General features: G+C 38.6%; 1 pseudogene; it reads left to right on the plus strand.

Moving 5' to 3' along the window:
• Nucleotides 1-3358: 3358 nt before the first annotated feature.
• LOC148998800 (receptor-like protein 6) lies at nucleotides 3359-6676 on the plus strand (annotated as a pseudogene).
• The last annotated feature ends 8751 nt before the right edge of the window (nucleotides 6677-15427 follow it).

Below are 15427 nucleotides of genomic sequence, written 5' to 3' on the forward strand. Positions count from 1 at the left end.
GGACTCCTGACCCCAGCGGTCGGGCCACATCTGACGCTTTCGTTTTGCAGGACATCACGTGGAGATCCAAGGGCTGAGCAGATTTTGGACGCATCACCATGATATTTCAAAATGAACAAATTATTCTTTGTTTTTACATTCTTAATTCTTTATATCTATTTTTCTTTATTTACTTCTTTTCCTTTTCTCCATCCTTTATAGGAGTCCATTATGCGTAATTAGATGTAACTTTTTTAATTTTTATACTTTTTCTCTCTTCCTATTTTGTTGGAATTGTTTAATATCAGATAGTCATCATATTTTGAAAAGATAATGGTTTATACACGCTAATAAGAACTTTAGATTCCTTTCAAAATGTGAGCCGTATAGATCAACAACAGCAAACATAAAGTTATTTTCAATAGGGCTGAATTGAAATGGATTTGCGTGTTGATGGCCAGAAATTGTACATAAATTTCTCATGGGCAGGTACAAGTTTTAAGGATCTGAAAACATGAAACAATATGAAGCATGGGGACTAGATCTCTATTCTCTCACTCATAACCATCAACTGTTTCCTTCTACTTCTGTTCCAATCTGACGTGCATTTCCCATCCAAGTCAATCTATGAACAATTAGGTTCTAGCACTTCGAATACCCCCCTTTCTTCTTAGAGGGTGTGTTCCAAGGTGCAACATTTTGCCAAAACTAGGAGTTTTGCTACCTAGTGAAACTATCAAAACCCCTAAATTTTGTTCAGATTTTGACCTTTTTTATAGTAAGGGTAACAGATTGCAGCGAAATTTTGGTGAAATTTCATTGAGATTTTGGAAATTCCCCCTACAATTCTATGAAACTTACAACTTTTCAATTTTGCTTATGATTTTATTTCACCATAGGTTGAACCAGAAATTTTGGCAAGTTTCTGCAAATTTGGCAAAATTTCTTACCATGGTGTGTTCTAGCATTTTAGTATATTACTTTATTAGAGATGAATCAAGAATGGAAGGTAATTTGAGAAAATACATTTTGATATGGTACTCCTATGGACTAATTTCTTGTCCATTTCTGACATCGATTTCTTTGTAGATGTGTGACATGTTCCAAACATCACATCAAAAGGTTGAGGTCTATTTATAAGTCACATCATTTTTTTTTTAAATTTAATTACAACTTTTTGATGTGACTTGTAAATGGATTTCAACCATTTGATGTGATGTTATGACACATGTCATACATCTACAAGAAAATGGACAATCTATTTCTGACAAGAAAATGGATTGGACAAATTTCCGTACTCCTATAATCTCTTAACAATTAAAATATACATTATACTTATTACACATAGGATTGGGCTGCCTCACTTTTGGCTTGAGGCCTCAACCTTAACTCAGCCCAGCCTCAAACTCTTAATGCATGTTAATTTCCAACTCTAATACATTCTTAGAGACATTAAATCTAGTCCCCGTTTGAGCTCAAGGCCGGCCAAGGTGGATTTGGCCGTTGGCACCAAATTTCTAGGCCTATCCAATACGTTACCACCAAATTATATTAAGTTTAACCATGACCAGTTCTACCTCATTTGTCTTACTCCCCACAAGTTAAACCATCTTAATTTTTATTTTTATAATTCCCCATTCTTAGGGCTTGTTTGGTTCTTTGAATCTAGAGATTTGAAATTCCTGGATTCATGAATCAGAGATTTATGTTTGTTTGGTTGTAAAACATCTATGGATTCATGAAATCTATGGATTTCATTTTTTTGCCTAAAAACTTGAATTAAGTCATTCTTGGGTAGTGGGTGAAATCCAGCTCAGCTTGGCTTATTCTACTGGAACGTCTTTATCATCTGCTTTCGGCTTTAAAACAACAAAGACTTTTGAACAGACGTCTTTGTCTCAAAGATTTCAGCTGTTGATGTTTCTGACAATCACAAGATCAGTGTTGAGGTCAGTGTAAGTCTGTCTATGATGTTGAGTCTAGGTGGTGTTGAAGCTGGCTCATTCATGCTAGTCATCTTAGAGCTATGAGTTAGAACAATGTTCACCAACTAATATAAAATAGATGAAATTTACAGATTCACGCGAGGTAACTTGACGGAACTTTACGAACTTTGATGGATTTGAGGCTAACAAAACAATTAATTTTTTAAACCATAAGTCCACAGATTTGAAATCCATAGATATAAAATCTAGATATAAAATCCTATTTCATTTCAAATTCCTGGATTCATATAACCAAATAGCCCCTAATGTTTTTATCTCGCCGTTTTCCTTGACATCCACCATAAAAGTGTAAGGGACCAAAAATTGGGAGAAGATTGGGGAAATTTATAACTTTATCCAAGCAAATATAAGTAAACCATTGTTATCACTCTTTTTAAAAGAAAACTCGAGTTTCCATGTTAAAAGACAATCACCGTTCCATTGCGTATATAAATTTGAAAACTCCAAACCACAAGGAGATGCATCTTCCAAAATCTATAATGACTTTCTCATACCAAAGAAGTCTTAAAGCGTTCATTTTACCCAAAAAAAGAAAAGCGCGTTTGCCCAGATGACCCGTCACTGACTACGGGGTCATAAAGCATTTGCCCAAATGACCCGCCACCCACTAAGAAGTCTTAAAGCATTTGCTTAGATAACCCATCACTCAGTAGGGAGTCTTAAAGCTCAGTTCTTCTTTTCGTAGTCTTAAAGCTAAGCTCACATCTTATATTCTTCATGATTTGACTCTTAGCCTCACCCCATAAGGCCCATCATGCGGCAATTAGATGCATTGGTTTCTTTTCTTCTCTTTTTCACTCTCTTTCGTCCATTATTAGTTTGCCTTTTGTCTAATTTGTTCCAATTCATAAATGCCTACAGGAACATTTTTTAGTTGATCCCAAACTGAATTGATATGGAATTAAGAGAGGCAGCTTAGAAAAATCAGCTGTAGAATTCCCTGAGATTCACACAATTTGGGTGGAATGACAATAGTGATTAAAAGAAATTTGAAAGCTCCAAATGACCCACTCGGGGGGCTGTGCAGAGACAACTTTCAAACTTTATAAAGACTTACACAGCAGAGTAGATGGCATTGATTTGTAGAAAAAAAAATCATAAAACATTCCAAGTAGTCTATACTTGGAATGATCCGGTCTTTGTAGTCAATAATGTGTTGATACGTTGTTTTCTAAAGAATCTTATTGGGCTTTCACCCCCAAAAGATCCGTGAGGCACTCACCATCACTCTTCATGGAAAATACTTTATCATGCCCATAAATCACGTTTGTATTAGGATCCTTCTTAGGGATTGTCTCATGCATGTTTTGTCTATAAATAAGCAGCCAGAAGAACTCGATGCATCAGTCATCCAACATTTACAAAGCCTATGCCTTTTCTAGTTCCTTTGAAGAAATTTATTAGGCAAGTATGTGTTGGCAATTCCTTCTTTTCTTACTAGTTCTATTTCAGGCTTGTTTCCTTTCTTCTCCTTCTCATTTGTGTCTCCTTGATGAGCGCTCTGCTTTACTGCAATTTAAGCAAAAGCACTCCTGTGTCTCTGGAGAATGTGCTCCATCTCTCAACTTGTGGAAGCCAAATACTGATTGTTGCTTCTGGGAAGGCATCTCTTGCGATGGCACAACTGGTCATGTAGTTGGGCTTGCTCTCTTCAATTCGTCGCTCCATGGTACTATCCATTCCAATAGTACCCTTTTCAATCTCCTTCACCTTCAAATGCTCGACATCTCACGGAACGTTTTTGATTACTTTGCACCATTGGGCTTTGAAAGACTCTCTGGATTAATGCATCTCAACCTCTCAGGTAACTCTTTTTCGGGACAATTTCCGTAAAAAATATCACAACTCACAGAATTGGTTTCTCTTGATCTTTCATCAAATAACTTTCAGGGCCAAATCCCATCTCAAATCTCAAATCTTACCAAGTTGGTTTCTCTTGATCTTTCTCAGAATAACTTTCAAGGCCAAATCCCATCTGAAATCTCAAATCTTACCAATTTGGTTTCTCTTGATCTTTCTGACAATGGATTTCATGGCAAAATCTCATCCAGAATCTCTAATCTTACCAAGTTGGTTTCGCTTGACCTCTCTTACAAGTGGGGAAATTCTGGATCACTTGAAATCCCTCATTTGGGAATGTTCTTTAAAACCTTAACTAGGTTAAAAGAACTACGTTTAATGATATGAACTTGTCAGCTCAAGTAATAGGGATTGGTGTCGTCACTTGTCATCCGCACTCCCTAACCTTTACGTGTTGTCAATGAATAGATAATTACAAGTCCCTTGGATGAATCAATCTTCAGCTTTCGTTTTCTGACAGAGCTAGACCTTGGTAACAATGAGAATCTCATTTCCACAATACCGAGTTCTTTGATGAACCTCACTTCTCTCACTGCCCTTAATCTTCATAGTTTTGGGTTCTATGGAGATTTTCCAAGTAGTGTTTTTCTTCTACCTAAGTTGAGTTCCATAGACTTATCTTTTAATTCACTTATCTCAGGGCGCTTGCCTGAATTCCCTCAAATAAACGCTACTCTTCAATATCTGTCTACTGGATGGACAAAATTCCAAGGGAGGTTGCCAAGTTCGATTGTGAACCTAAAGTTTTTGGAGGAATTAGATCTTGATCATTGTAACTTATCAGGACCAATCCCTCCATCTATTAGTAATCTAACCCATCATGAGGGACTACTGTTGAACAACAATTTGTTCCAAGGGCCCATCCATTTTTCTCTGTTTTATCTCCCATCAATGTATCAATTGGACTTGTCCATTAACCAATTCAATGAGATCGTAATAAGTCAGCCTCCTCCTATCCACAACATCTCCTCTCCTTTCTCTAATCATATGATGCCACATATTTTATTAAGTGACAACCATTTGAGAGCAGAAGACTTGATGAGTTTGATTTCTAAGATCAAAGGAATAGTTGAAGTTCTTGACCTTTCATTCAATGACTTTGGCAACCTAGGACAAGATAGAGATCTTTCCTATGATGGTTTTCCAAGCAATAATAGTGGTGACATCAAGTCAATGCTCAATTTTTGATCATATATTTGAGTTCTTGCAACATTAGTAAATCCCCTGAAAAATTCCTCAAGAATTAGGAGCTAGAACTTCTAGACCTTCCTATAATAAAATTAGAAAGTTCCTAGAGTCCTTAAGGATCTCAAGGAATTGAACAATCTACGTATTGGTGGCAACAAAATTGGTGGTGAGATACCCAATGGATATGGCTAAAGAATCTGAGAGAGCTGAACCTTTCTGAGAATGTGTTCACAGGTCTGGAATTGCCATTACCTAATCACTCCTTCAACATATTAGAAGTACTTGATCTTCACTCAAACATGATGCAAGAATGTCAATCATCTTCTCCATGCTCTCCCCAAACATTTGATGAGTATGACAGGGAGGTTGTATCCCATATCTTAGGGAATCTCACTTCCTTTTTCTTTGAAATCACCTATTTCTTCTCAATTTCAAACAACAAATTAGCTGAAAAAAATCCCTTCCTCAATCTACAAGGGTAGCAATTTTGAGGTCATAGATTTGTCCAACAACCAATTGAGTGGCAACATTCCAACATGCCTCAACAATAGCAATTTGGGTATGCTAAATTTGCAAAGGATCAAATTACATGGGCCCATTCCTCTTGATGTCAAAGATGGGTGCAATCTGCATTACCCTGAAACTCAATGAAAACAATCTCCAAGGAGAAGTTCCAAGATCATTAAGCAACTGCAAGTTACTCACTATATTGGATATTTCAGACAACCAGTTGAGTGGTACCTTTCCCCATTGGTTGGAAAATCTCACTGAATTGCAAGTTCTAGTTCTAAGGTCCAACAAATTTGGTGGTCCCATCACTCAACCTGTCCAAGCTCATTCTTATCCTTCCCAAGCCTGCATGTCATTGATCTCTCTTTCAATAATTTTACGGGAGATTTACCATTGCAATACATTCGTCATTGGAAGGCTATGATGTGTAACAGGTATGTATCCGACTTGTATTACTATAATGCAAATAATCTTGCATACTATCAAGACACAATTGTAATTACTGAGAAGGGAACAGAGCTGGACATGCAGAGAATTTTAACCACCTTCACCACCATTGATCTATCTAGCAATTATTTTGTAGGAAAGATCCTTGATGCATTGGGAAACTTGAAAGCACTCAATGTGCTAAACTTGTTTCGAAATAGCCTAATAGGTCGAATTCCATTTTCGATGGGAAATCTAAGTGGTCTTGAGTCACTAGACCTTTCCAGAAACAAACTCTTTGGAGAAATCCCAATGCAATTGGTAAGTTTGACATTCCTTGAAGTCTTGGATCTATCTTACAACAACTTAATAGGAATTATTCCACAAGGGAGCCAATTCAACACTTTTCAAATGCTTCCTATGAGGGAAATGCAGGATTATGTAGTTTTCCTTTGACAAAGAAGTGCAGAGTTTTACCTCCCACACCGACAATTCGAAAAGGAGATGATGATGATCATGATGAAACATGTTTGTTCGATTGGAGGTTTGCGTTGGCAGGATAATGCGCCAGTGTTATAGTTGGATCGGTTGTTGGACGAGAGTTATTCTGGAGAAAAAACAGATGTTCTGAGTTCATTTCCAGGCTTGTGGTGTCCAAGCAGAGGAAAGGGACAAGCAAAACCAAATTCCAGAATAGAGATAAATGAATCCATATCGACAATGAAATTTCCTATATTTGCTTTTGCAATTTTGTTCTTTTATTATGTTTCTTTGCTTGTGTGTACTCGTCTTTGGGTTGAGTCAGATTTTGAGCCCCCTTTTAATGTATCTATATTTAATATTTTCTATGGGAAAATTTTAGAGACACCCTAAGATATATAATGAATAGCACAGACAACCCAAGTGTATGCTAAATTAACATAAACACCCGGAAATATTACCTTAAATTGTGCTAGAGTACACTATATCAATATATTACATTAAGAGTCATCATTTTTTATCTTGTAAGTTCCAAAAATCCCCTTCATATCATGGAAGGGTAACGTCCTAACGTGTTTCATATTGATTCAATTTTGAACCCCTAGCTTAGCTTTCTTGAGTCTTAATCACATCCCTGGATGCTTCTTCACCAAAAAACTCGGTAGGGTCTATGTGGGACCCCACTAGGGTCACTTTGAAATTTATTTATTATTATTCAGATGTCAATACCACCCCCATTTTGTTGTGAAGAAGCTTTGGGGGAGAAGTTTGTGCTACCCTAATTGGGAAATGATCCACTATATTCCCTTGTTTGCCTCGAGTGAGCTCTCTTTTGTTCCAAGTCTGCCTAGATTATGTGAAGTGTGGCTCTTCACTTCACTTTGGAAAGAAATGAATTTCTGCAATTTCTTTTATTCGCCAAACCAAGAAACTATATATACACACACACATCCATTGTTTCATAGCATATTAGTAAACCCTGAATATATACAGAGTTGGTGTCTAATGAAGGAGCTATTTTAAGACCATTATTTACAAACCCAAAAAGAGAGAGAAGAAGGCTATATGGCCAATGCCTAACAGGGCAAGGTAAAGCGTCACATAAAGTCTTGTGGTTAGTGATGATCTTGACTAAAGAAAACTGCTCAAACACACCCAATTCGTCATCCGCAATAAGAGCATCCATTACTGCTTGCAGTTCCGAGGAACCACTACTTCTTCCTACCTTTAACAAAACACTAGCTCTGTTAACGTTTCAAGGGAAGACAGCCAGCTTCGACGGTGACGCCTCCAAGGAAGAAGAAAATATTTCATTCATACTAATTATTCGCAGTTACAACTTATATACTGCTCCCTTCAAAACCCTACAATGCTTCTAGTGCTAACCCTACAATTAATCCCTTACATCCACTCCTATCGTGATCACAAAACTCCTTCCCATCGTTAATTGTCCCTTTCCCTCCTTTACACATAATCCTTTAAACACGCCGGTGGTTTCCTCTCACTGTGTGGTCTTGCTGCCACTACGGTGGTGCTTTGATCTTGCTCTTGCTTGTCGCCCATCGTGGCCTTTGTGGTCTTGGGTGTGGTCCCCTGAATGTCCCTCTCACTCGCTCGCGTATCCCCTACACCAACTGAAGGTACATGCTTCGTAACATTGGCCACCTATTACAGCAAAACCTTGTCCTCAAGGTTCAGATTAGGAGCAAGTTATCGGATCTTACAGACGTCCTCCCAAGTGGTGTCTTCAAGTGGCAAATTAGACCACTGCACCAGAACTTGGTCCATAGACTGGTTCCCTTGACGGATGTGACAGCGATTCATAATAGCCAAAGGGACCAGCTAGGTGGAATCTGCCAAAATTGGTGGGAAAATGACAGAATACTAGGTATATCACCCATGAATTTGTTGAGCAATGAAACATGGAATGCTAGGTGAATCCTAGCTTCAGTTGGGAGGTCTAGCTTGTAGGAGACCTTGCTGATGTGAGCTATAATTGGCCCAAAGAATTTGAGTCCTAGTTTTTGATGAGCAAGCAATGCCACAGAGGTTTGCTGATAAGGTCGGAGCTCTACCCACACTAAGTCCCTGTTTGCAAATTCCACATCCTGTTGATGTTTTTTTGCAACGTATTTCATCCTCTCTTGAGCACTGAGCAAGTTAGAGCGAAGTGTATGGAGTAGGGAAGCTTTGGTTTGTAGTTCTGTATCTACCACTTCATTCTTTGTAGAGTTGGGAGTGTACTGTGCAAAGGTGGGTGGTGCACACCCACACAAATGCCTCAAATGGTGTCATTCCGGTGGTGTTATGAAAGGATGTATTGTACCACAATTCATCAAGAGGAATGTACTTAACCCATAGGTTGGATTCATCTGCCGCATAACTTTTGAGATATTGCTCCACACATTTGTTTAAAGCTTCCATCTGGACCTCTGTTTGCTGGTGGTAGGTGCTCCCCATGGCTAAAGTTGTTCCCTAAAGATGAAATAATTCCTGCCAGAAATTTTTGATGAACAGTGGATCATGATTAGACACCAATGAACGGGGTATGCCATGCAATTTGATAATTTCATGGAGAAAAACCTCATCAACCTTTTTGCTTGTGATAGTACTGCCCATCGCACAAAAATGTGCATACGTCGTCAGTCTGTCAACTACCATCAAGATGGTAGTTTTCCCTTGCGAGTTGGGAAGGGAGGTGATGAAATCTAAAGAAACATCCTCCTAAACTTTCTCTAGGATGGGCAAGGGCTGGAGGAGTCCCTAGGGACCGCTTTGATGGATTTCATCTATTGGCAAATAACTCATTCCCTCACAAAATTGTGCACATCTGAACGGACTCCCTTCCAATAAGGTTCAATGCTACCTGATGGTAGGTTCTGAGAAAGCCTGCATGCCCACCATCTGAAGTGGTGTGATACTCCTGCAAGAATAGCAACCTCTGGGGAGATGCTTCAAGGTTGCTTCAAGAATCACCAGATGATGGTGGAAAAATAGCAACCCCTATTTTGTTGAATATCCCTCCACCCTTGTCGGTTTCTGTAGCAAGTCATCCCGTAGTTGGCAGAATTTAGTATCAGATTCAATTTCTGCTTTTAGAACATCCAAAAAGTTCAGCATCGGCATGGAGAATGTAAAAAGGGACGCCACTAGGTGTGATCAGCGGGATAGAGCATCAGCTGCAGAGTTCTCCTTACCGGGTATACAGACGATGTCGAACGTGAAACCAAGGATTTTCGAGAGCTAGTGCTATTGCTTTGGGGTCTGGATGACTTGTGTGGTGAGCTCATGGAAGCTTCACTGATCTGTAACAATGGTGAATTGCTGCCCAAGGAGGTATTGTAGCCACTGATTTATAGCCTGAGTTACCACATACATTTCATGAACATATGTTGAAGCTAGCATCATCTTTAGCCGCAACTTCTTGAAGAATGAGATGGGACAATGATCTTGAGATAACATTGCCCCTATTCCTTCTTCTGACGCGTCAGCCTCCACTATGAAGGGACGGTTGAAGTCCGAAAATGCCAATACCGGTGCAAAAGTAAGTATTTATTGGAGGCTTTCAAAGGCTTCTTGAGCTACTGGCATCCACATATAACTTCCTTTTTTTTAATAGTGCTGCAAAGGTGCTGCAACATTGAGCATACCAGTGAACAAATTGAAATTAATTACCCGTTAATCCAAGGAAGCCCCTTAGTTCTGTAATGTTTCGGAGCGCTGGCCAGTCCAAGGCTGCCTTTATTTGGTTGGGTCTCCTACAGCCTCTAGACCGGTGTGAGTAGAAGATGGCTTTCGAACCTCAGATGCAGCAGTATGGAGGATCACTGGCTCTGGTGTTTCCTTGTTTGATGGACTAATGTCAAAGTTGATCCCTGGCAAACAAAGTGATAAAGCCTTCTTTGGTCATTTGATAGGCTACCCGAAAGTTTCTTCCTCTCTGAATTTCACCTCTATGATGATGACGGAAAGATTGATTGCCTGCTGGGACCTTGGTGTGACCATGATTTGCTGCTTCAACGAAGGGTTCTTTGCAATAGAATTTGTTACTAGTGATCAAAGGAACATTATGCTTTCTAAGGCACCATGGTGGATAGACAATATGCTCTTTCATATGGCGTTGGAACCCTTCCTTGTTTCTTATCAACTTGGTGACCCAACTCCCCCGGTGGCAATTTGGGTTCAATTCCATGATCTCAGGGACAACTGCTACTCATCCAAAGAGATTGCTAAAGTTGCTTCACAGCTTGGAAGGGTTGTTGATGTTCAACTACACCTCAAAAACCTTGGTCTGTCTTCAAGAGTGGCTTGAGCAAAAATTATGTTTGATTTAGCCGATGCGGTCGAATTCCAGGTGGCGCTAGGGACTGATAGTGGTGAATTTGTGCACTTGAAGTGCAAATTTTAAGTGAAACTTCTCTATACTTGGTGTGGTCGTTTAACCCATTCGGATGGAGGTTGCCCTTTTAGAAGACTCTCTGATGGAAGCTCTAATAAGGACTTAAACTTATCTGGGTTTTTCAAAAAAGCCAAAGCTACCCCTATTTGGTTTGGCTTGTCCAAAGTTTTGTCTTCAAAAACATTGGAGAAGTTGTTGGCTTTCAAAGCCCAAAAAGTGTCCAAACTTTCTGAAATTTTCAAGAATCATGGACCTTCAAAAAATTTGCCTCCGGGTCTCAATCAGATGGAATGTGATGAAGGCATGGTTAAAGAAGATGGTGAAGTGCTACCATATGAAAAGAATGAGATTGTTAGTGATGATAAAGGTGACCAATCTGATGATTTCTTCCTCTCTTCTCTCTTTGAGAACCTCTCAAATCTTTTAAGATCTCGGTTTTTGATTGGAGTAATTAAGTTGTTGAGCTGGATGGCCATGACCGAAGTTTGCACAAATGTCATGGGTTGAAAGAGAAAGAATTGACTGACATGCAAAGACAATTAATATTTATCATGTATACTGTAACCACCATAACCTTAGGGTAGGTGGTATGCATGGTGATGTCTCCAAAAAAGCTGATGCTGCTGCTAATGCTTCGGGAGATGATGAGAGTTGGAGCTCAGGTCCCAGTAAACACGCCCACAAATGAAAGAGATCACACAGCCCGAACCACATACTTCTCCCGCATCAAATGATCCAATCCCAAACCCTGCCCACCCCAATCTTCAACCCGTTTGAGGCCTTTAAGACAAAAGGTTGATTCTTTACTGACCATGACTGCTGATCCTGATAACCTGCTAGATCAAATCAAAGGTGGCATTGACTCAAGAGTCCTCAATAGGGCAGAAAATACTTTCCTGAAATTTTTTTTGGCAACCTTATTTCAAAACTCGATAACAAATCAACCTCTGATGGAAAACCAGGTGAACCTTGTATTTCAATTATTGCTTTCAATCCTCTTCATCTCTACGCTTTGTTTTTCTATCTTCTCTTGGATTTTTGTTGGTTTCCGCAAATATTATGGCCTTCTATTTTCCCAGATCCATGATTTCTTCGCTAATTAGTTCTTGGCAATTGATGTTATGTCTGTGCTTTATCAAGTGCTCCCTGTTTCTGTCCAACAATATCAGAACTAACTCTTGGTTTTTATTTAGAATCCAGTTAGCGTGTTTAATTTTCTGTTGTAAACGCTTTTGTAGTATCACTTTTTGTCTAAAGTGGAAGTGGATTTTGAAAAAGAATTGGTGCAATCTCTATTGGCTTTCTACCTTTTTGTTTAAAGTAAAGATGATGATCCTCTCTTGGAATGTACAGGGCATCAATGGCAAATTCTCCATGCAGAGTCTAGGGAAACTTTGTAGCAAGTCTAATCCTAATGTTTTGTTTCTATGTGAAACCAAATGTAAATCTTACCTGGATATAATGCCAAAATTTGGGAAACATTTCCATCAATTATCCTCTAGTTTTGAAATTCCTAGTAGGGGTGTGTGACAGTTTCAAGGAGGGCTTTGGGTTATTGCTCACACAATTATTAAATTCAATGTCTTATTTTTTTTCTTCCAGTTTTGTGTGCATACAATTTCACTCATTGCATCTCTCCTTTGTGGTTGTTTTCATCTACGCCCCACCCCAATACCCAGATTGAATTACCTATTGGCAATCTCTCTTTCGATCACTTCCAAGCAATTTTTTATCCTTTCCTTCTTTGTGGTGATTTCAATGAAGTTAGGATTGCCTCTAATAAGTGTGGGGGACTATTTCGGCCATCACCTGCACTCTCTTTCCTCAAGAATCTAATCAACTTCTTTTCTTTGGTGGAACTATTTGGCACTAGTCCTATGTTCACATAGTCCAACCACAAAAAACCTCCGCTTTTAACTCGGGAAAAATTAGAGTGTGTGTTCTTTTCTCCTACCATTTTGGACTTATTTCCAAATCTAAAGCTTTCAAAACTCCCAGCTATTGGTTCTGATCATTCTCCCCTCCTTAATACTAACCCTTTTCTGTTAAGTGGCGGGAAATTATTTCACTACCAAGCTGCCTGGCATGATCATCCATATTTCTTTCAGGATCTTTCCAGCAATTGGGTAAGTCTAGGTAATGTTCCCCTTAACCAAAAACTTGATCTTGCAATATTTCTTAGAAGGTGGAATAACGGGAGGTTTGGGAATGTTCAGTCCCTTGGTGAGAGAATTGAAGCTGAACTTTGGGCTATTGAAACCTCATCTACCCCCAACTGGTTAGAATATAATAAATAAAAAAAAGGCATGGCTCGGTTGGATCTACAATGCCCAAGAAATATTCTGGTTCCAAAAAGCTACAAAATTGTATATGGTGAGTGGTGATAGAAATACTAGATTTTATCATCTCTCTTCACGTATTAATACCAAAAGAGGAAAATTAAATTCTTAAATGAAGGGGATTGTGTCATTTCTGAAATTGCTTTGATTGCTAATTGTTTTGGTGATTACATGATTAAATTATACACTTCTCCCAAGCTTGTTGATAGTTCTTTTCTTAATGATTTGTTTTTGCCTTCTCCCCTCGTTCTTTAACTCTAATTGCATTGCTGATATGCTTGATGAGGCGAGAGATCAAGTCCTGTTGTTTTCTCTATTGGGGCATTTAAAGCTCTAGGTTTTGATGGTTTCCAGGCGGCATTCTTCCAGAAATTTTGAGAGATTGTAAAAAATGAAATTTTAATATTTGTACATAATTTCTTTCGTTATGCTACTTTACCTTTGGTGTTAATCACACTTTTGTTGTGTTTCATCCCAAAGAAGGACGATCCTTCTGAAGTGACTGACTTCATACCCATTAGCTTGTGCAATGTGTCCTACAAGATTCTTGCTAAAATTCTAGCCCGTAGAATGAGACCTTTGTTGAGTGATTTCATGCCTCCTTTTCAAGGTACTTTTGTTCCATCTAGACAGATTCATGATAACATCATGGTTGTGCATGAAGTTTTTCATTTCTTGTCACACACTAGGAGTAAGCAGGGTTTTATGGCCCTGAAGCTTGATATGTCTAAAGCTTATGATAGAGTTGAATGGAACTCTCTTATGAAAATTTTGCAATGTTTAGGCTTTAACTCCAAATGTTGTGACCTTATCTCTACTCTGATCTCATCGGCCACTTTTTAAATCAAAATCAATGGGTCTCCATATTCTTGGCTCACCGGCAACAGAGGACTTTGACAAGGGTGTCCTCTAAGTCCATATCTATTCCTCCTTGTCATGGAGTTCTTTATCCATATTACTCTCAAATTTTAGAAGTGTCAATGCCTTTCAAGGCTTAAGGATTGCTAGGAATGCTCCTAAGATCTCTCATCTGTTTTGTGTTTTTTTTTTTTTTCTTCTTCTTTTTCTGATGATACATTTTTGTTTTGTAGAGCCAATGTGGAGGATGCATGTGTGTTTCAAGTTATTCTTGATCTATTCTCTAACATTACAGGATAGGTTATTAATGTGGAGAAAAGTGAAATTTTCTTTAGTAGGAATGTGAATCAGCATACCAAATATAAACTTATTGGATTTTGGGAGTAAAACAGTTTGGAAAAAAGGCTCTCTATCTTGGTACTGATCTCTTTCCTTCTAGATCTAGAATCAAAGATTTACAGCCTCTCCTAACCAAAATGGAGAGAAAATTGAGTGGTTGGAAAGCTTGCTCATTGTCTTATGCTGGGAGACAAATTATTGTGCAATCTGTGCTAGCTGTTTTGCCTGTCTATCATATGCAATACTCTATTTTTCCTAAGGAAATTTGTAGAAAAATGGATTTGTTGTGTCATAGGTTTTGGCTTGGGCACATTGTTTCAGATAAACACCTCACACTTATAGCTTGGGATAAGTGTTGTATGCCTAAAGAAAATGGGGTTTAGGTTTCAAAAAGCTTGAGGATGTGAATCGTGCTTCGCTTCTTAAACAAGGGTGGAGACTGATTAATGAACCAGAATCTATGTGGGCTAAATGCTTTAAAGCTAAGTAGTTTCCAAAGACCTTTATCTTTGACCCTAAAATTTCTCAAAAAAAGGGCTTACTTTTTTGGAACAGGTTGTGGAAAGTTATTCCAGCTCTTGTAGGATTAGTGTTTAGGAGAGTAGGAAATGGACCATCTACTTCTTTCTTGTTTGACCCTCGGGTGGAATCAACACAGAACCATACTATTGGGGAGTTCAACTCCCATTTCCAACAAAGGGATGTTAGCTTATCTAAGGTGATTCAACATCGAGCTTCTTTGATAGAAGAAATCAGGGCTTCCTTCTCTGCTCAATCTCAACTTGCCCTCAACAATATCTTTCTCAGTAGCGAACCAGACTGCTGGGTATCAAAACTCTCTGTGAATGGCTGTTTCACCGCTAATGTTTACAGTAGAACTATTAATAAAGAATATGCTATTTGTAGTAATTCCAATATAGATTGGTGATGCTTCCTATGGAAATTACCAATTCATCCTAAATTTAAAATTTTCTTTTGGCGATAAGGCATGCAGGAATTCCAGTTAAGGCGATCATCGGTTGATGGACAATGATCCAATTTGA

Source organism: Hakea prostrata, unplaced genomic scaffold, assembly GCF_041222555.1.
Source record: "Hakea prostrata isolate BN-2017 unplaced genomic scaffold, UWA_Hpros_2 contig_131, whole genome shotgun sequence".
NCBI classification, from domain to species: domain Eukaryota; kingdom Viridiplantae; phylum Streptophyta; class Magnoliopsida; order Proteales; family Proteaceae; genus Hakea; species Hakea prostrata.